The sequence below is a fragment of the Schistocerca americana genome, chromosome 1 (genome assembly GCF_021461395.2).
Source record: "Schistocerca americana isolate TAMUIC-IGC-003095 chromosome 1, iqSchAmer2.1, whole genome shotgun sequence".
Taxonomy (NCBI): Eukaryota; Metazoa; Arthropoda; class Insecta; order Orthoptera; family Acrididae; genus Schistocerca; species Schistocerca americana.
In genome coordinates this window covers 554,277,954-554,301,578 of record NC_060119.1, presented here as the reverse complement: position 1 = coordinate 554,301,578, position 23,625 = coordinate 554,277,954, and the positions used below count along the sequence as shown (strand labels likewise).

General features: G+C 44.2%; 1 protein-coding gene across 1 annotated transcript in view; it reads right to left on the bottom strand.

Annotated features, from left to right (window-relative positions):
- LOC124606150 (organic cation transporter protein-like) overlaps positions 1-5,968 on the bottom strand; it is a 298,293-nt gene extending 292,325 nt beyond the window's left edge. Inside the window, exon 1 of the mRNA XM_047138125.1 lies at positions 5,952-5,968. The gene's annotated coding sequence lies outside the window, so the exon portion shown is untranslated. The remainder of the gene's footprint in view (positions 1-5,951) is intronic.
- Positions 5,969-23,625: the final 17,657 nt, after the last annotated feature.

Below are 23,625 nucleotides of genomic sequence, written 5' to 3'. Positions count from 1 at the left end.
GATTGCGTTCACGAGCTGTTCAGAAGAGGGTGAGCTAAACGCCCTCCGCGGCGGTGCACGAAATCGGCCCCTATGCATCGCCAGGCAACTTGCTACGTCGAGCAAGTGAATGAAACACAATTTTAATGCCATACGCGTTTCGCCTTTATTTTCTGCAAGGCACCTTCAGTGGCAGGTTATTTGGACGATTTCCTACATATTACGCTCCTGTCGCATTTTCGGTGTTGTTCTTCTTTTTGTAAATGCCAATCTGCAGTTTTTTTCCCCACATTTCACAGCACTACGAACTTGACACTTGTTTCGATGCAACTGCAAGGTCATATTTCTGTGAAATGTGGGGGGAAAAACAGAAAATTGGCATTTAGAATAAGAACAACAACACCAAAAATGCGACAGGAGCGTAATATGTAGGAATCGTTCACGCAGCCTGCCACTGAAGATGCCTTGCAGAAAATAAAGGCGAAACGGATTTGGCACTAAAATTGTCTTTCACTCAGTTGCTGTTACTCGGTCCATAAAGTAAAAATTATCAATACACGTAATATTAAACGCAACCGAGGAAGAGGGGACTACAAAAGTGAGGATGCAACGTCGAGCATGTCCCACGGCACTGTCCCCACGTCTTTCCTCCTTCTGTCTTGGATCTGTTGTACTTCGAAAACACTTCGGGTTGATTTGTACGGAACTTTGTAATTAGAGCGATGAGGGAGTTGGTGCGTCCCCTTTATTGGCTGTCTCCCGTAAAGTCATCTGTGGTACATAGCTCGTGGCAAGTGAGTACGATGAACTGATGAATTAGACTATGAGATTTCAATGGTATCCACGTACAGTGAACAACTTTCATGATTAAATTTTACCGACGACAACTACGAGGCGGCTTTTACGCATTACGTAAAAAGTAGCGTTGCGAGCGCTGAAGGAGGGAACATTTCTAGTAGCCTACTTAAATCAGTTACGGAGTGTAAAGACTTGGTCGTAGCGAACGCAAAATTATTAACTCGGGAGCACAATCTAGTTGTTACGGAAAGGTGTGCTGAGAGCGTTAATAGGCGCACTATTTTCCTTCCTAGTATGAACTTGTAATTTCGGAGCTGCTGTAAAGAAGAAATTGCTGTTTTCAGGCAACACATTTGAAAGGCGCCTGCGGTTGGAAATCGTTCGCGGACATTACTTTTCTAGTATTTTTCAGGTGCCACTCATAATCGTACGTACTGTAACTGTAGAGTGGGAAGCAAAGGTGAAGTCTTACCTGCACAGTTCGAAATCTACGAACAACATTAAGCAGGCCCGGCGGGGTCAGGGATTTTCTCTGCCTCGTGATGACTGGGTGTTGTATGACGTCCTTAGGTTAGTTAGGTTCAAGTAGTTCTAAGTTCTAGGGGACTGATGACCATAGATGTTAAGTCCCATAGTGCTCAGAGCCATTTGAACCATTAAGCAGGGGGAATGATCAAAAACAATCAGAAAGAAAGTCAAAACAAGGAATACACCAGCGAAATAATCCTGCCGTTTCCCCCTAGAGTGAAACTAGAAAATTATTGACTATCGCATGGATTCTTATTTTTGGCTTTTGAATTAAAACAAAAAGTAATGTTTTTAGTGTTATGTTGGGAGAAGAGCCAACACCGTGTTACTAGTGGAGGCCGAAATGCACGCGTTTTAGCTTACGCAGGCTGGCGTGAGGAGGGAAGGACTATACTGACGTGAGGTCTGGAACATGACAAGGAATGAGAATTCAGAAAGCGGACGAAATTAGTTTGATACTTAACACGAATTCATTAATGATGAACGTCGCTCTTGACGGTACATGATTCACAATATTATCTATTCAGAATACATTCATAGTAACTGAATATGGCGCTTTGGTAGATCGGAGCAAATGACGTAGCTAAAGGCTATGCTAAACTGTCGTCTCTGCAAATGAGAGCGTATGTAGTCAGTGAACCATCGCTAGCAAAGTCGGCTGTACAACTGGGGCGAGTGCTAGGGAGTATCTCTAGACTAGACCTGCCGTGTGGCGGCGCTCGGTCTGCAATCACTGACAGTGGCGACACGCGGGCCCGACGTATACTAACGGACTGCGGCCGATTTAAAGGCTACCACCTAGAAAGTGTGGTGTCTGGCGGTGACACCACATTTAGTAACTTTCATTTATCACCTCTGTTCGAGCGATAGTCGTGTTACGTATACTGAAGTTAAGCAGCAATGAAAACTTGCACAACTGGATCAAAACACGCGATGTTCAATTAATGCTGCACACAAACTATATTAATATCCCAGCTTCAAATTAAGTCCGATATGCGTAAAGTACAAACTCTTAGTCAGAAACTTAAGGAAGCCGGTATGGTAGAGTTTCTAACAAGTAAGAGAGCTTACACACACTCAGATCGAATGGAGTCACTCCCAATCGACTAATGGGCTTGTGACGTAACAGAGCACTGATGACTAGCTGTAAGAATCCAGTGGAACAGCGTCCCTGGGACTACTCAAAGTCCGTCCCGGAGCAGATAGCTGTGTAGCAATGGTTCTGGTTTATGTGCTGTCGTTCTGTTATCTGATGGAATGCTACTTTGTGTTTTCCGAACAGCTTTTGAAATCTCCTGGAAAGCGAGTGGCTGTAAATGGAATTACGACCGAGACATGTGGCTAAGAGCTGAGTTACGTCACCGCTCGGCAGTACCTGAAGGTACTCCGCGAGGCGTCTTCGCCGCCTGTTTCGTGCTTACGCGTAAGAACGCAAAACGAAAAATTTGAGTTAAGTACGACATGAAAGTATGTGCAACTAAATGAGGGTCCCTCCACATGTTCTTCACGTTCTCTTAAGTAAGAAGAAGGGTGCGGACATATTGCTAACGGAGCGGTTTTTGCAACGATCTGGAACTAGATTCGACTCGATAGTCAGCAGTGTTTTCAGCATAAATATCAAGAATAAGAGCTTCGCGTTCTGTGTTCACATCGCAAGACAGTTTTCAAAGTAATACGTATCCTGTGGAGGAGTTTGTCCTGCTACATCCACGTTTGGTACCAGTTGACGTCACTAAAAGTACACCAACGTTCGCAACGAATGTCATCACCAATTAGTTCTCTGGTCGAGTATGGCTGCAGCTGCATTTGTTCGGTATTACAGGCAGTCCCGTTCGTTGGCAACGTGGTGAATTATTAGTGTCAAGATTTATTCAAACCACATATTCAGCACACAGAGTTATAATTTTCCCCACAGTAACACGTTTTTTCCAACAGCTTGCAGCGATTTAATTTATTTTATTGAAGCCATATAATCATTGTTTTTTGCAGTTCGAATGCAGTGCATATCTATAAGTAAAGTAAGGAAGTGCTTACTATTTTTTATACTTAGTTTCTGAGTCCTTAAGCGTTACACCCTCTACCACAGATTTGTGATTCTGGTCATTTTCGTGAAATGAATCAAATGCACAGAAGTGAAATGAATGGATTGAAGGAGTTAAAATCAATGAAAAAGCAGTTATATACATTATGTGATCAAAAGTATCCGGACACTTGGCTGAAAATGACTTACAGTTCGAGGCACCCTCCATGGGTAATGCTGGAATACAATATGGTTTTTCGCCCACATTTAGCCTTGATGACAGCTTCCACTCTCGCAGGCATACGTTCAGTCAGGTGCTGGAAGGTTTATTGTGGAATTGCAGACCATTCTTCACGGAGTGCAGCACTGAGGAGAGGTATCGATGTCGATCGGTGAGACCTGGCACGAAGTCGACGTTCCAAAACATCCCAAAGGTGTTCTAAAGGATTCAGGTCAGGACTCTGTGCAGGCCAATCCACTCCGCCACAGGCCGTGCTTTACGCACAGATGCTCGATCGTATTGAAAGGTCGAATCACCATCCCTGAATTGCTCTTCAGCAGTAGGAAGCAGGAAGGTGCTTAAAACATCAGTGTAGACCTGTGCCGTGACAGTACCACGCAAAACAACAAGGGGAGCAAGCCCCCTCTATGAAAAACACGACCACACCATAAAACCACAGCCTCCGAATTTTACTGTTGGCACTACACACGCTGGCAGGTGACGTTCACCGGGCATTCGCCATACCCACACCCTGCCATCGGATCGCCACATTGTGTACCGTGAGTAGTCACTCCACACAACGGTTTTCCATTGTTCAGTCGTCCAATGTTTACGCCCCTTACACCAAGCGTGGCGTCGTTTGGTATTTACCGGCGTGATGTGTGGCTTGTGAGCAGCCGCTCGACCATAAACCCAAGTTTTCTCACCTCCCGTCTAAGTGTCATAGTACTTGCAGTGGATCCTGATGCAGTTTGGAATTCCTGTGTTATGGTCTGGACAGACGTTTGCCTATTACACATTACGACCCTCTTCAAATGTCGGCGGTCTCTGTCAGTCAACTGACGAGGTCCGCCTGTACGCTTTTGTGCTGTACGTGTCCCTTCACGTTTCCACTTCACTATCACATCGGATCAGTGGACCTAAGGATGTTTAGGAATGTGTAAATCTCGCATACAGACCTATGACACAAGTGACACCCAATCACCTGACCACGTTCGAAGTCCGTGAGTTCCGCGGAGTGCCCCATTCTGCTCTCTCACGATGTCTAATGACGACTGATGTTGCTGATATGGAGTAGCTGGCAGTCAGGAGCAGCACCAATGCACCTAATATGAAAAATTTATGTTTTTGGGGTCGTCTGGATATTTTTGATCACATAGTGTAGATTCATTCGTTTCAGTACCTTTAAATCAAATCCCTTGTGGCAGCGTAATTTGACCGTAAAACAACTCTCTCATCACACACATCCATGCCCGAGGCAGGATTAGAACCTGCGACCACAGCGGCCGCGCGGTTCCAGACTGAAGCGCCTAGAACCGTTCGGCCACAGCGGCCGGCCTAACCTAAGGACATCACACAAATCCATGCCCGAGGCAGGATTCGAACATGCGACCGTAGCGGTCGCGCGGTTCCAGACTGAAGCGCCTAGAACCGCTCAGCCACAACGGCCGGTTCTGCCCTTCCAAATCCTTTGCTGTCTCAGAGAATTATAATGTCGTTAGTAAACCTCAAAGTTTTTACTCCTTCTCTCTGAACTTTAGCTCTCTCTCTCTCTCTCCAAATTTCTTCTTGGTTTTCTTTACTTCTTGCTCAATGTACAGATTGAATAACATCGTGGATAACCCCATCTCACTTCCTTCTGAACCTTTGCTTCCCTTTCATGTCCTTCGACTCTTACTTTATCGTACGTTTTATAAAACTTACAGTACTGTCCTAGTTTCGACAAAAGATGTTTCAAAGACCTTCACCATTATAATCCAAAGACTGTTGTCCTGTGGCGCTATACCCAAAGTCCACACCTTTGCAGCGTGTGGAAATCGTTGGTTGGAAACATCAGTGACAAGGAAAGTTTGAGTCAGTCCTGGAGTCGAACTCACATGTTTACAGCGACCGTTCTCGATAACCAGGGATCCAGTTTTCAGTCCATGTCAGGCACAAATTTCCAAAATGTTCTGATGTGTGTGAATTCCTGAGGGACCAAACTGCTGAGGTCATCGGTCCCTAGACTTACACACTACTTAAACTATCTTAACCTAACTTGTGCTAAGAACAATACACACACCCATGCCCGAGGGAGGAATCGAACCTCCGGCGGGAGGGGCCACGCAATCCGTGACAGGGCGCCTCAAACCGCGCGGCCACTCAGCGCTGCTACAAATTTTCAATTCTTACGTGTTCAGAGTCCTCTTCGAATTCACTCGTCGCATCTTATACTTGCTACCCAATTACCTTTTACGTCCGTATTTTTTGTACTATATTTTACATCTGTCTTTGTGTAGGATATACACAGGTAATGGCACATTTAAAAGATACAACCGCGGCGGAAGTGATGGGGAAGGGATAGGAGACGTGCGCCTATTGCCACAGAGGCCAGCAATAAAACAGTTTAAGGAAGAAAATACTTACGTTGGAGAGTGGTCCAGCGCAAGTCACCCTTGCTCTTCTTTCACAGACCAGAACCTGAAACAGACAAATATACTGGTCAGGAAAAACACGTGAATTTTTAAATATAAGCTAAACTGTCAGTTGTAATGACGAACATCTGTTTTTTTTTTCTTTTTACGCTCACTGTCGAGGCACTGAAAGCCGAGCCATTACTTGCAATCATTGCAGAAGCTCCGTCATGCAACAAAGGACAAATACCCATGAAGAGATAAGCTTGGTCTGCAGCGTAATGCCGGCCGCGGTGGTCTAGCGGTTCTAGGCGCTCAGTCCGGAACCGCGCCACTGCTACGGTCGCAGGTTCGAATCCTGCCTCGGGCATGGATGTGTGTGATGTCCTTAGGTTAGTTAGGTTTAAGTAGTTCTAAGTTCTAGGGGACTGATGACCACAGATGTTAAGTCCCATAGTGCTCAGAGCCATTTGAACCATTTTGCAGCGTAATGTTGTTTGCCTAGTAACGTGTTTCCCGCTGGTAAGCGAATGAGCAACTACGGCTGAGACATCGTTGTGCTTCCTCCCGGGAATCGAGATAAGACTTCTTTACATTACTAGTTGCTTGCTTTGTCGAGGGAAGGATGCTAACGGAACAGCATGCCGCCAATGACGGGATGACACTCCTGATTCATTGATCTTTCCAGAAGGCTGTGAGTGGATCCGTATACTGCGTTGCCTCCTTCCACTTTCTGTATTATTCAACGTATTCGCAGATGTATCTTATGGACGACTGTAGAAACGGCAAGCCACCTGGTAGCGTGTGGGGGCGGGTACTTGGTGAACCACACTTACAAAAAAATGGCTCTGAGCACTATGGGACTTAACTTCTGAGGTCATCAGTCCCCTAGAACTTAGAACTACTTAAACCTAACGAACCTAAGGACATCACATATATCCATGCCCGAGGCAGGATTCGAACCTGCGACCGTAGCGGTCGCGTGGTTCCAGACTGTAGCGCCTAGAACCGCTCGGCCACTCCGGCCGGCCCACACTTACACTCTCCATTTCCTGTCCCAGTCACGAAAAGTGCGCGCGAAGAAACATTGTTGGTAAGCCTACTGTAAGCGATCGATTATCTTTGTTATTTTACCTTTACGGTCTTTTTGCGAGATATAGTTAGGAAGGAGCAATAGGTTCGTTGACTCTTCTAGAAACGTGCACTTTCGAAATATTAACAGTAAACTACACCGCGATGCACAACTGTTCTGTCGTAGTGTCAACCAATAAAGTTCGATGAGCATCTCTGCGCTGTTCTTCGAATTTCTCTATTTGTTCTATGATTTCTGTCTGGTAAGGGACACAAACTTAAGAGAAATTCTCAAATATCGGACGAACGACGGTTTTGTAAGCTACTTCCCTCGTGTGTGGACTCAGCCGTCACGAATAACAGCTATTCTAATTAATTTCAGCCTGGCATCTGCCTTTCCTACGATCAATTTAGCGCATGGACTTCAAAAATTAAGGTATACATGTCGTCCCAAGCTACGACCATGCCGAAACAAGAGTGCCGCATTGTTCTGGGTTTCCCGCGGACACAGTTCTGTTGCAGTACGGATAACAGCTGCATCGCGGCGTGCGACTGAGATGGCGTGGTGACTGGAAACCCACTCCAAAGTTGAAGTGGGCGGCACAGTACGAGTCTTGTGGGGAAAACGCCTAAATAGCACGTAGATTCTCTGCGAAGTACGGTCCAAATGCAGTGTCGCGTCCAGCCGCAGTGAGATGGTGCCAACAATTAGACCGAGGCCTCACATCTAAGTGACTGGCGAAGGATTCATCGAACCACCTTCACAATTCTCTATTATTCCAATCTGGTACAGCGCACAAAAAAACTAACACCTATATCCTTCCGTGCCTGCTTTGATTTACCTTATTTTGTTATGGTGATCGTTTCTCCCTATGTAGGTCGACATGAACAAAATATTTTCGCATTCGGAGGAGAAAGTTGGTGATTGGAATTTCGTGAAAAGCTTCTGCCGCAACGAAAAACGCCTTTCTTTTAATGATTTCCTGCCCAAATCCTGTATCATTTCTGTGACACTCTCTCCCATATTTCGCGATAATACAAAACGTGCTGCCCTTCTTTGAACTTTACTGACTTAATTCGTCAATCCTATGTGGTAAGGATCCCACACCGTGCAGCAGTATTCTAAAACACGGCCGACAAACATAGTGTAGGCAGTCCTTTTAGTACATCTGTTACATTTCCTAAGCGGCCTACCAATAAAACGCGTTCTTTGGTTAGCCTTCCCCACAATTTATTTACTTTTATTTATTTACACGTCAAGTTCCTTAGAACAAAATTGAGGAGCAAATCTCCAAGGACATGGAACGTGTCACTACATGAAATTACAACATAAAAGTAATAACAGATAAAAATAAAATGTTTATGAACCCCAAAAAATCAGCCCATAAGTTTAAGTAAACGCAAACAACAATACAACGAGAATCAGCTTAATTTTTCAAGGAACTACTCGACAGAATAGAAGGCGTGACCCATGAGCAAACTCTTCAGTTTAGATTTGAAAGCGCGTGGATTACTGCTAAGATTTCTGAATTCGAGTGGTAGCTTATTGAAAATGGATGCAGCAGTATACTGCACACCTTTCTGCACAAACGTTAAGGAAGTCTGATCCAAATGCAGGATTGATTTCTGCCGAATATTAACTGAGCGAAAGCTGCTTATTCTTGGGAATAAGGTAATATTGTTAACAAGGAATGACGGTAAAGAATATATATTTATATTGAGAGGTCAATGTCATAATACCCAGACTCGTGAACAGGGGTCGACAACCGGTTCGTGAACTTACACCTCTTATTGCCCGAACCGCCCATTTCTGCGCCAAAAATATCCTTTTCGAATGGGAAGAGTTACCTCAAAATATTATACCATACAACATAAGCGAATGAAAATAAGCAAAGCAGACTAATTTTCGTGTTGAACCATCACTTATTTCAGATACTGTACTAATAGCAAAAATAGCAGCATTAAGTCTTTGAACAAGATCCTGAACGTGGGCTTTCCACGGCAGTTTACTATCTATCTGAACACCTAGAAATTTGAACTGTTCAGTTTAACTAATCATATGGCCATCCTGAGAAATTAAAACGTCGGATTTTGTTGAATTGTGTGTTAGAAACTGTAAAAACTGAGTCGTACTGTGATTCAGCGTTAGTTTATTTTCTGCAAGCCATGAACTTAGGTCATGAACTGCACTATTTGAAACCGAGCCAACGTTGCACACAGCATCCTTTACTACCAAGCTAGTGTCATCAGCAAACGAAATATTTTAGAGTTACCCGTAATACTAGAGGGCATGTCATTTACATAAACAAGGAACAGGAGTGACCCCAACACTGATCCCTGTGGCACCTCACACTTGACTGTACCCCACTCAGACCCCACATCACAGCCATTCTCAACATTGTTTTGATCTTTTGCTGTTTGTTGCTTAAGTAAGAAGTGAACCAATTGTGAGCTACTATCCGTATTTCCTAATGGTCCAACTTCTGGAGCAATATTTTGTTATCAACACAATCAAACGCCTTAGTTAAATCAAAAAGATGCCTAGCGTTCGAAACCTTTTGTTTAACCCATCCAGTACCTCACAGAGAAAAGAGAGTATAGCATTTTCACTGGTTAACGACTTCTAAAGCCGAACTGTACATTTGATAGCAAATCGTGTAATATACAACGATCAATTATCCTTAGATACACAGCCTTTTCAATAACTATAGCAAAAACTGATGGCATAGAAACTACTGAGTACTTTAATCGTTCAGGAAACTGACAATTCCTAAAGTAAAAATTACAAATATGGCTAAATACAGGGCTAACATGTGCAGCACAGTACTTTAATATTCTGCTAGGCACTCCATCATAACCATGAGAGTCCTTAGTCTTCAGTGATTTCATTACTGACTCAATCTCCCCCTTGTCTGTATCACAGAGGAGTATTTCAGGCATCAATCTCAGAAAGGGATTTGCCACGAAAGTTATACGATTCCCTGTAGAAACTAAATTTTTGTTTAGTTCACCAGCAAGGCTCAGAAAATGATTGTTAAATACTGTACGTGTCAGTATCAGTATCAGTAACAGAAATATTTTTAGTATGAACCGACTTCATATCGTCGACCTTGTGCTGCTGACACTTCTTTGACAACTGACCATATGGTACTAATTTTATCCTGTGAATTATCTATTCAATTTGTATACCACATACTCTTTGCCTTCCTTATAACATTTTTAAGCACCTTACTGTAGTGTTTGTAATGGGCTAGTGTAGCTTGATTGTGACTACTCCTAAGATTTTGATATAATCCCCCTTCGTTCTACATGATGTCCTTATCCCACTAGTCAGCCACCCAGGCTGCAAGTTAGTGCTAGTACCCCGTTTAGAACGTTCTAATGGAAAGCAGCTATCAAAGAGCACGAGAAATGTGTTAAGGAAATCATTATATTTATCATCTATGTCATCGGCACTATAAACATCCTGCCCCTCTTGTTCCTTGACTAGGTTTGAAAACTCTCTACTACTGTTGGATTAACTTTCCTACATAGTTTGTAATTAAATGTGACATTTGTTTCAGTACTAAAGCCTTTCAGTGTTAAAATTTGTGCATCATGATGTGAAAGGCCATTCACCCTTTTACTAACAAAATGCCCATCTAGTAATGAAGAATGAATAAAAATTTTGTCTATGGCTGTGCTACTGTTCCCCTGCACCCTAGTTGGACAAAGCACAGTCTGCATCAGATCATATGAATTTAGGAGATCTACTAACATCCTTTTTTCTTGCACAATCATATACAAAATTAATATTGAAGTCACCACATACAGCTAATTTTTGGTACTTCCTATAAAGTGAAATAAAGAACCATCTCCAGCTAGAGCAGAAATGCTCTGAAGTAAGAGTTAGGGGACCTATGAACAACAAAAGTCAGAGGTTTAGTATCACTAAATTCAACTGCCCCTGCACAATATTCAAATATCTGTTCAGCGCAGTGCCGTGATACATCTATATACTCAAATGGAATACTGTTTTTTACGTACATGGCCACTCCCCCACCCTGCAAGGAACTCCTTGAAAAACAGCCAGCCAGTCTGTTCCTTCCAATTTAAGTTGTTCGTAATTGTAATGCCTAGGTATTTACGGCCTTTAGATTTGACTGATTTATCGTGTAACCGAAGTTGAACGGACTCCTTTTAGCACTCATGTAGATGACCTCACATTTTTCGTTATTTAGGGTCAATTACCAATTTTTGCGCAACACATACATCATTTCTAAATAGTTTTGCAATTTGTTTTGATCTTGTGATGACTTTACTAGTCGATAAACGACAGCATCATCTGCAAACAACCTAAGAGGGCTGCTCATATTGTTCCCTAAATAGTTTATATAGATAAGGAACAGCAAAGGGCTTATAACACTACCTTGGGGAAAGTCAGAAATCACGTCTGTTTTACTCGATGACTTTCCGAGAAATACTACCAATTGTGACCTCTCTGAGAGGAAATCACGAATCTAGTCACATAACTGAGACGTTATTCCATAAGCACGCAATTTCATTACAAGCCGCTTATGTGGTACAATCTCAGAAATACGGAATCGATTTGAAATCCCTTGCCAATATCACTCATCGAGTAATTGAAAGATAGGTGGAGTGTTTTGACCGCTGTTTCCCAGACGTGGTTGCAAGGTTGGAAAAAAGTGTCTTCTATCTGTGTCTGTTTGAAGTGTAGTAGAGCGTTTAATAAAAACTACTTGGCCCGGCGTAATTACGAACAACATACTTCTCGAAGTCCTCTCGAATATTGGCCATTGCAATTGAAATCGCTCCGTAGGTATACTCCCAGGTATTTGAAGGATGTTACTGCTTCCAGTTATTGTTCAGTAATGGTATGATTACATAAGATTTCCAGATAATTACGGTATTAGATTACATGTCTGTATACTGACGCCCAAATACCAAACCTTGCACCGATCGTCTATCCTCTGCTAATCTCCTTGCAATTCGCTACATTTTTCTAGAGTTGCGACTCCTCTGTATGTCGATGCCTGCTTATGGAAGCTGACTGAAGGGAAAGGGTGAACCCGGTGCAAAACTTGTGCCTCCCGAACTGCACCAAGGTGATCGCTGAGCTCTTCCTTCCCATCTGCCGGGCGGTTCTTCTTCATCAGCGGCACATGTCTGATGGTCAAGAAACAAATACCGTCACCGGTAACGAACTTCTTGCCCTCACACGTACTCGAATCGCCTGTAAGTGGTTCGTGCGCCATTGCCTTTGGCATACATAAGCGTCTTTGGCTGCAGAGACGCGTTAATGGAGCGCTTCTGAAGAAGTCCGCACCCTTAGCTGAGTGACTAACTTCATGTATGTATAACTTAGTATGTATTTGCAATGTGTAACATTGTTTTTTTTAAATAAAGGTTTTATAAAAAAAAAAGTGAGTAGCGCGTCCGACTGCCATGCAGCAGACCCGGGTTCGATTCCCGGCCGCCTCGGAGATTTTCTCTTCTTGGGGAGTGGGTATTGTATTGTCCTCCTAACCGTCATCTTCCTCATCGTCCACACGCAAGTCGGCCAGTGTGACGTCAACTGAAAAGTTTGCAACTTGGCGGCGAGCTTCCTCAGATGAACACTCCCGGCCATCTATGACATACGATCATTTCATTTCACTTCATTTCTACGGTAGAGGTATTTTCAAAATCCTGCAAGTAGGGAACAAGTGGACTGAACTCAGTCGAACTTTGAACGAAGACTAATGAAGTATCTACTTCCAATGACGTGTAAGATTTTGTTGTTCTCGCACTAACACTGTCTTATGATTTTATGAAACGAGCACATAAGGGCAGTTGGCGGGTAGGCGAATGACGACTATTGTTTATTAGGAGTTTTTGAGAAAACACAGAACTCTTCTGCAACCCCATTCATGAGTACTGCTCGACTCTTTGGTTCAAATGGCTCCAAGCACCATAGGACTTAACATCTGAGGTCATCAGTCCCCTAGACTTAGAACTACTTAAACCTAACTAAGGACATCACACACATCCATGCCCGAGGCAGGATTCGAACCTGCGACCGTAGCAGCAGCGCGGTTCCAGACTGAAGCACCTAGAACCGCTCGGCCACAACGGCCGCCGACTGTTTGGAATCCCTACGTCTGATAAGAAGACGACTTCTATGGCCGGCCGGTGAGGCCGAGCGGTTCTAGGCGCTTCAGTCTGGAACCGCGCGACCGCTACGGTCTCAGGTTCGAATCCTGCCTCGGGCATGGATGTGTGTGATGTCCTTAGGTTAGTTAGGTTTAAGTAGTTCTAAGTTATAGGGGACTGATGACCTCAGATGCTAAGTCCCATAGTGCTCAGAGCCACTTCTATGCAATTCAGAGGTTTGTCGCTAGATATGGCACCAGTAGGTTCGGTCAGCACGACAGCTTTGTGAGCTTAGATGGGAATGCCTTGAAAGAGGAAGGCAGTCTTCTCGTGATACGCTACTAACAGAGTTAAAAAAAAGCATTTGCGACAAACTGCCTCCAACATTAGGGCTCATACAGTGGCATATACACAGTCAGTTTTTCTTAGCTCCGTTTCTACATCTACATCTACATCCATACTCCACAAGCCACCTGACGTTGTGTGGCGGAGGGTACCTTGAGTACCTCTATCGGTTCTCCCTTCTATTCCAGTCTCGAATTGTTCGTGGAAAGAAGGATTGTCGGTATGCCTCTGTGTGGGCTCTAATCTCTCTGATTTTATCCTCATGGTCTCTTCGCGAGATATACGTAGGAGGAGCAATATACTGCTTGACTCTTCGGTGAAGGTATGTTCTCGAAACTTTGACAAAAGCCCGTACCGAGCTACTGAGCGTCTCTCCTGCAGAGTCTTCCACTGCAGTTTATCTATCATCTCCATAACGCTTTCGCGATTACTAAATGATCCTGTAACGAAGCGCGCTGCTCTCCGTTGGATCTTCTCTATATCTTCTATCAACCCTATCTGGTACGGATCCCACACTGCTGAGCAGTATTCAAGCAGTGGGCGAACAAGCGTACTGTAACCTACTTCCTTTGTTTTCGGATTGCATTTCCTTAGGATTCTTCCAATGAATCTCAGTCTGGCATCTGCTTTACCGACGATCAACATTATATGATCATTCCATTTTAAATCACTCCTAATGCGTACTCCCAGATAATTTATGGTATTAACTGCTTCCAGTTGCTGACCTGCTATTTTGTAGCTAAATGATAAAGGATCTATCTTTCTGTGTATTCGCAGCACATTACACTTGTCTACATTGAGATTCAATTGCCATTCCCTGCACCATGCGTCAATTCGCTGCAGATCCTCCTGCAGTTCAGTACAATTTTCCATTGTTACAACATCTCGATACACCACAGCATCATCCGCAAAAAGCCTCAGTGAACTTCCGATGTCATCCACAAGGTCATTTATGTATATTGTGAATAGCAACGGTCCTATGACACTCCCCTGCGGCACACCTGAAATCACTCTTACTTCGGAAGACTTCTCTCCATTGCGAGTAGATTAGGAAAGGGAATGAGTAACAATAGCACAAAGTAAGCTCTGCCATGCGCTGTTCAGTAGCTTCGGAGTATGTATGCAGATGCAAACGTAGACGAATTCTGGCACGTAATGCGTAACAAAACATTAAGCGATAGGGGGGACAGTGGCATAGCATCTCTGTTATTGAGGAAACGCGTAGCTCGTTCAGCCGACTCGTCTCGCAATACACCGTACATTTATCTTTTACCTTGCAACGATCACGACGTCGACAATATGAGCAAGAGGACCTGAGATACCAGTCAGCGGTGAGCACGGGAATTTTCCGTCACGGCAAACCGTGACGCTCGGGTCACGTTGCGAATCTTTGTGGTCCGGACTCGGGCTGCGTGCAAATTACCTGCCTCTCTGTGTTGGCAGCGGACATTGGCGAGGCAGCCGCGGTCACGTACGCTCGCAAAGAACGTTCAGAAGAAGCGAGAGGCGAACTCCTACTGAGGCTGCGCCCAAGGAGTGGTTCGTGGGGAGCGGCCAAGGACCAACTCAACCGCGATTGCTAGCTAGAGTCTAGTGGGCAAGTCAAGCACCGTCACAGAGAAGCAGGGGGGCAGATGTTCTCCTTTAAGATGTGCCTCATTATAGCTGCACACCTCCACGTCTCACTTGTGTTCCCAGCAACGGTACTTTGTTGCAGGAGCTAGACCCAAACGCCCAAGAGCATTCGACAACCAAAGCGAGCACATGCAGTGTCCTGTGACGTGACAGTAGTTACAAAGATGACTATCACTGCACGCAGTAAACTTTCTGGTTTTAATTCTAGCGGTTGCATCTTATGTGATCGCTTTCATATCGCCGTTTTTAACAGTGTAATTGTACTATACATCGAAAACTGTTTCCTTTCTTCCAGCGTTCCCGTTACAGTTCCCCCAAGTATTTCTGTTACACTTTTGTATGGACTATATCCACCTGTTACGATCCCTGCAACGAGCATTCAATTTCGTTCGATGTCTGTTGTCATATTTACTTAATAAGTCCTCAAAACACTGGAACTGAACTCTACAAATGGTCGCACTAGCGTCTCTCCTTCACAAATTCACGGCCTTATTTTAATAAATACAGCAACCAGCCACTTTTTTAATGTATTTTTATTTATGTAATACGTGTTTCGGGCTTTTACTCATCTTCAGTCGGCGTAATACACATTCGAATATTCAGTTACTAAAAACATCGACTGCAATTTGGATGTTGCAGTGTCTTACGCAAAATAAAAATTTTGCTTAGCTATTATATTCCGTAAGTTGTATATTTACGATACATTACTCGTTGGATGTACTTATTTCCTACTCTGTGTGTTGTTGTTTCGATTTTCGCATTTGTAACCGTGCCATAAGCATTTCTTCATTTGCATGCTGCTCAAAAGCAGCACAATATCCGCCACGCTGCGACTGACAGCTTTGTTCGCATCGGAAAATTATGTCTGTACTCAAAGTTTATTTCTGTTATATCCAATGTGAGCCCACCCAATGTTCATGCATTACATAACGTAATAGTTTTACATAATGTACATCAGTTGTTTTCCCTTTATTCTTTGTACATGTCACTCCAACTGTGAATAAAATATGTAACACTAATTTTTATGTAACATGTACTTCATTATTTTTGTAATATTCAGTATAGTCTAATTAACCACTCACTACTGCACTTATTATGTAACCACACACAGTACTGAGCACATTCATATTAAGCACTTTCAAATTTATAGTCATACAGAAGCTTAAACTAGAAATAGTACTTTGAGAACCTAAGTAAAATATAGTTCCAACTATAATCATAATTTCCCAGTGTGAAAAAAAAAATGGATGTCAGTCGGCATTATGGTGGATACTGCGCTCTTTTTGTGCAGCATAAAAATGAAGATATGTTTAAGCGATGAATATAAATGTGAAAATCGAAACAACACGCAGAGTAGAAAGTAAGTACATCTAACGAGTAATATTAGTACCTCCGTCTTCAGGCCACGAGTGGCCTACCGCGACCATCCGACCGCCGTGTTATCCTCACTGAGGATGCGGATAGGAGGGGCGTGGGGTCAGCACACTGCTCTTCCGGTCGTTATGACGGTATTCTTGACCGAAGCCGCTACTGTTCGGTCGAGTAGCTCCTCAATTGGGATCAGGAGGCTGAGTGCACCCCGAAAAATGGCAACAGCGCATGGCGGCTGGATGGTCACCCATCCAAGTGCCGGCCACGCCTAACAGCGCTAACTTCGGTGATCTCACGGGAACCGGTGTATCCACTGCGGCAAGACCGTTGCCAATATTAGTACCTAAACAAAAGTATTATTTTTCACACCCGAGTCAGCATCCAAATTGCAGTCGACGTTTTAATTGAAGACTGAACTGTGTGTTGCGCCAACTGAGTATGTGTGAAAGTAGAAACGCTTATTGGCATGAATAAAAATACATAAAAATGTGACTGTTTCATGTATTTATTTATCTAACACAAGGGGCGTTCAATAAGTAATTTTTTCCGGTCAATTCCGGTTGAAAAAAAGTGGAATTTGTTGTGGTACATCGAGCAATATTCCCGCTTTAGTCCCTATGGTTTCATGAAGTTCCGATACATGGCGGTGTTACATGTAAAGTCTGTAACATAGGTGCTTTCAAAGCTGAGAGCTGTCATTGAGTTTCTTTTGGAGGAAAACCAGGGCATCGCACACGTTAATAGGCGCTTGCATAATGTCTACGGAGACTTGGCAGTGAAAGAAAGCGCGGTGAGTCGTTGGACGTGGCTTCTACTGTCATCGCAACAAGATCGAGCAAACCTGTCCGATGTCTCGCGAGCCAGACGGCCACACACAACCGTGTTGGTACATGCGGACACACTCATTCGATATGGCCAACGGATCGAACAAACACTTCGTTTCACAACTAGACTTCTCAGTTGGTTGTGCTGACAACCACCAGTCGACGTACTCAAAGGTACGCGCGCGCTGGGATCCTCGCCACCTAACAGAAAACCACAAAAAGGAACGAAGGGTATTCTGTGCGGAACTGCTATTGCGTTATAAGGCGGATCGTGACAGATTTTGTTGAACATCTTCACTGGCGATGAAACACGGGTTCATGACTTCCCACCGGAAATCAAACGGCGATCCACGGAATGGTGCTACACCACCTCTCCTCCGAAGAAAGTGTTAAAAGCTGCATCCTCAGACGGTAAAGTTATGGCAACGGCTTTCTGTATCTCTGAAAGGACTATTCCGGTAGTGATGTCTTCCCTCATGGTGCAACTATCAACTCTTCAATGTATTGCGCTATCCTCAGGCAATTGAAGAAACGACTTCAGCGTGTTCCTCGCCACAGTAATGCAAACCAACTTTTCTTTCTCTATGACAACGCAGGGCCTGACGTAGATCTGCGCACCCGAGAGGAGCCCGACTTTCGCACCTTCCGACTTCCATCTGTTTGGCCGTGAGAGTGATGCTCCCCGCAGCAAGCAGCACGAGGATGCTGGGAAGGTAAATAACACATTCGTATATGGCATTATTTGTCCTAATTATTGGTCCAACTACTTCCGCTTGTGTGATTGCGAAGTGTAGCTGAAGTGTGATTGAGCTGACAAGAATGCCTGAATGAGTGTGTGTGTCCCTTTCATGTTTCGAGTAGTGAAATATTACAAGAACATATGGAATAGGCACTGTGAAGCAACGTTCCAAGTACATGTCCTCAGTGATTAATATTTTTTATGATGTCCTCTACAAAAGGGCTGCAGTGATTTTCAGTGTTTAAATGTAATGTCTCATTAGTTTACTTGCGTGATATCTGTGCCTTATATGATACACAACCATCAGCGATGATATCAGTTTAAGTTCATTAAGGCCCATAGGCAAATTAATAGAGACAAATAAGGTTTAATGTGTGCCACCGCTCCACATTACTAGGCGTTCATCCGATATCATAAGACTGTACATCCAACATTTGTAGTAAATTTTAACTTTCGGTTGAGACTATAAATGAAACGTCCCCTTTGAAAAATTATGAATGACTGTGCTGGTAAACTTCTACGTTATTTGATACAAAGACAGCTGAGTAAAACTGAACGTACTCAGACAGTTCTCTCTTATTCTGATCATCACTAAACTGACACACAATATTTTTAGCGCAACGCAGTCTGACTTTCAAAAATCCCTACAAAAGAATGACCCTGACTAACAATAACCTATACCTTTCATGAATCACTTACCTCACAAAAATCTTCGTTACTCGCTATACAGCGAGCGCCAATAGTGCCAGCTAAATAAAAGATTCTAACTACTGAAGGCACTAATTACTAATAGGCATAGTTAGCAAATGAAAGATTTTGATAGAGAACAAACAATGTATTCACCTTAATAATGTTCAAAAGTCATCATATATCAATTCATGACATCCATCTTTACAAATTTCCTTTTTCTGGCGGATACACGTCCAGATCCTCTCAAAACTCCGGCATCTCTCCCTCCACATCCACCACAGCTGGCGGCTCACCTCCAACTGTCCAACGCTACGCGCTGTTCACATCCAACTGCCCAACACTACACAGGCGAATATTCCAACAATGAGTCCAACCAGCCACAGACTGCACACAGCGCAGTCAGCGATTTTCATACACAGCACTACATTGCCTTACCAATATAAAAACCTAAATAGCCTACTTACACAAAGAACTATCCGATTTTATGAACTTACATATTTTACATGTTTGCATATACTATATTATGGTACTTTCTACCATGGCGTTTAGGATTGCTGAGTTACTGAAAGTAGTGCTGTTGCTGTGTGTCGTCACAATTCACCAAAAGTTGCTGGAAGGGAAAGAGGGGGGGGAGGGGGCGAAGCGGGGGAAAGGTCTTAGATGGAGCCTTTCCAAACCACCACCGAAATGATATCGCATACCGTGAGATTAGGTGCCTTCGGAGGCCAATAATGCGATGCGAAATCCGTACGCCCCACGCTCTCTTTCTCTCCCACGGGCACTGTCTCCTCTCTCTTACACCATTACTGTCTCTCTGCTACTCTCTTTCGGCAAATATGTTCACATGCCGAAATCTCTGATGAGGTAAGTGGAATGAGGATTCAGGCGCCTGGATTACCACTTCTCCGTCAGGGTCTTTTAAGGAGGAACATATCAGCCTTTTTTTGTGTCCCGGCAGGAGCATTTTTGCACTGGTTTCCTTCTTTCCCTCTTGAAACAGGGTGTGCTGCCTATATAAGACGAATTCTATAGGTCAGTAAATTTTTGATAATTTATTTATATATTTACCAACGGCCTTTCCGCAGTGGTAACACCGGTTCCCGTCAGATCAAAGAAGTTAAGCGCTTTCGGGCTGGGCTAGTACTTGGATGGGTCACCGCCCGGTCTGCCGAGCGCTGTTGGCAAGCGGGATGCACTCAGCCCTTATGAGGCAAACTGAGGAGCTACTTGATTGAGAAGTATTGGCTCCGGTCTCGTAAACGAACACACGGCCGGGAGAGCGGTGTGCTGACCACATGCCCCTCCATATCCGCATCCAGTGACGCCTGTGGGCTGAGGATGACACGGCGGCCGGTCGGTGCCGTTAGGTCTCCCAAGGCCTGTTCGGACGGAGTAATTTTTTTTTGTTTTATTTATATATTTGACGCACACACGTAATTTGACACATACAAATGACAATACGAACACACAGTACACGGTTCACGCAAGATCGTTTGTTTCACATTTTTTCTGGATACTTTCTCTTCGATCGCAATTAGTCAACAACGCCCGGCTTATGAATGTCTCTTAAAGGAGTGAAACTATTGTGAGAAATATTGTACTGAATTTGTAGTTTTTCGAGTTTTACATAATTTCTGGCAGTCATTTTAAGTTCTTTTTACTTCGTTAAGACCCTTTTTCAACCATTTTTTGTCACTGCAGTGCTCTGGACAGTATGGGCGTGAACTGCCCATTATACAGAGACAGCGCGTCGTAAAGCCTTATTGGTGAAAAATGCTGATTCAAAAAATATACTTTGGCGACTTCACAATCGTTGCTGTGACGGCAGAACCCTTGCCAAGTGTTCACTACGTCAGTTAAAACTACATCAGAAAGGAAATTACATACATATTGTACGTGCGTAAGTACAGTCATTCGGAACCTCTGGATCTCGGTGACGGATAATGATATCGCAAAAGGTTTCGAACATCCGCGAGAAAATCATCTTAAGAACATACGGTAAAAATTTCGGCTGTCTGCCATCAACAGAAATTATACAAGTGCCCATTTCCACAACTGGTACTTTTGGAAATCAAATTCATGTTTTTTCGTTATTTTCTCAGGAACCACCTATGAACAAATAGTGCTTTTATAAGTCGTCTAAGGTCAACCCTAGACCACATCCAATCCAAAAGAACCTATCAAGTTGCCGAATTTTCATGGCTTGGAGGAAGTGCATAATATTTAAATTTTGATCCTGTACTGTACGATAGCTACAATATGTCCTTTCTTCCGATAGGATTACAAATGGTTGCTGGGTCAAGGGCTATCGAATGCACTTGACCCCCTCTATCATTATCTTGGTGATCAATAGAAGCCCATGAAAAAAGCCTTTTCCCCCGCGACATTTTAGAACATACTGGTACCGTGTTCTGTCGCACACGGACCGATTCCGGCAGACAAGTAAGACAGTGGCTTTCGACACGTCTACACTGATCAACCGGAACATTATGACCTACTATCGATATAAACCCGTCCAGGCGGTAGCAGCGTCACATGGCGAGGAACGACTGCTACTCACGCACACACGCAAGGTGCATATAGTATCAGTGAGCGTGCTGTCCATGTGCAGAACGGGGAAGGCGCGCGATCTACTTGATCTGACCGAGAGCAGATTTCGATGGTCCGGATGCTCGGCACGAGCATTTCGAAAACTGCACGATTTGTCGGATTATCGAGGAGCGCTGCAGTGGGTGTCTTCAGAGCATTGCGAAACCAAGCTGAAACCACGTGCACACTTAGTGGGGTAGGCCTATCACACCTCATCACAGATTTCAGACGTCGTAGGCTGGACAGACTGGTAAAACAGGACGGGCGGCGAACTGTGGTAGAAATAACATCAGACTTTCACTTTGGCAGAGTACAAGTGTGTCTGAGCACACGGTGCGCCGAACACCCCCGAACGATGGACCTCTGCAGCTGACGACCCGTGGGTGTGTCAATGTTAACACCACGGCACCGACCACTACGAACGAAATGGGCACGGGGCCATCGGCACGAGATGTTGGTGCAGTGGCAGAGCGTTGCATGGTGTCATGAATCCCGATACCTTCTTCATCATGCCGATGAGAAGGCGCAAATCCATCATCTTACAGGCAAGCAGTGCCTTGACACCTGTGCTGCGGGACTGAGACAAGCTGGAGGCGGCTCTATTATGCTCTGCAGAACATTCACATTGGCATCCACGAGTCCAGTGGAGTTCGTGCAGGATACCATGTACACCCCTTCATGACAAACATGTTTCCCAAAGGCAATGACATTTTTCAACAAGATAATGCGCCATGTCACGAGGCCAGGAGTGTGATGGAATGGTTCAAGGGACGTATTGGCGAGATCCAGTTGGTGTTCTAGCTCCCCAACTCGCCAGATCTGAACCCTATAGAACACATCTGGGATATGATAGAACGTGGCGTCAGACCTCATCGCCTCCACGCCTGGAATTTACGGAACTGAAGTGACTTGTGTGCAGACGGGGTGCCAATTCCCTCCAGCGACCTACCAAGGCCTCGTTGTTTCCACGCCGCGACGAGTCACTGCTGTTATCAGTGCAAAAGGTGGACACACCGGCTGTTAGGCAGGTGGTCATTATTTTCTGGTTGATCAGTGTATGTTAGGGCAGCTTCGCGGGACAATAACAGAGTACTAATTTTCTTTACCAGAACCGCAGACGAAAGCAATATTTGGCGAAAGTGTCAGAATAGTTTCATATGGAATCATAAATTCGTTTTTCGTTAAAAAGTGTATCTGGGTGAACACCTGCGATGTACATACGTCGCCCAGCATTCCCCAGTTGCTCACTCCCCGACAGCTGTGACAGGTTGGCGCGTTATCAGTAGCAGGAAACAAGACTGTTCACGAAGCCCATGCTGCGGCACACACTGGCATTTAATAACAAAGTAACCCATACGGTGGAAACCTCATGATCTAAGTACAAGTAGCATTCAGAATAAATGACGTAACATAAAAGGCCTACTATACTGCAGCGGATAGGCACTTGGTGCAGGGAGTGGCAACTGACCCTTAACATAGACAAATGGAATGTATTGCGAATACATAGAAAGAAGGATCCTTTATTGTATGATTATATGATAGCGGAACAAACACTGGTAGCAGTTACTTCTGTAAAATATCTGGGAGTATGCGTGCGGAACGATTTGAAGTGGAATGATCATATAAAATTAATTGTTGGCAAGGCGGGTGCCAGGTTGAGATTCATTGGGAGAGTCCTTAGAAAATGTAGTCCATCAACAAAGGAGGTGGCTTACAAAACACTCGTTCGACCTATACTTGAGTATTGCTCATCAGTGTGGGATCCGTACCAGATCGGGTTGACGGAGGAGATAGAGAAGATCCAAAGAAGAGCGGCGCGTTTCGTCACAGGGTTATTTGGAAACCGTGATAGCGTTACGGAGATGTTTAGCAAACTCAAGTGGCAGACTCCCCAAGAGAGGCGCTCTGCATCGCGGTGTAGCTTGCTCGCCAGGTTTCGAGAGGGTGCGTTTCTGGATGAGGTATCGAATATGTTGCTTCCCCCTACTTATACCTCCCGAGGAGATCACGAATGTAAAATTAGAGAGATTCGAGCGAGTACGGAGGCTTTCAGACAGTCGTTCTTCCCGCGAGCCATACGCGACTGGAACAGAAAAGGGAGGTAATGACTGTGGCACGTAAAGTGCCCTCCGCCACACACCGTTGGGTGGCTTGCGGAGTATAAATGTAGATGTAGATGTACTCACAGGTATATTCGCCAAAGCAACCACGTATCAGTTAACCTGCGATGATTCTAAAACAATATTCGTGGGATGGACGAGAGAAAATTTAAAATATCACATTCAGAACAC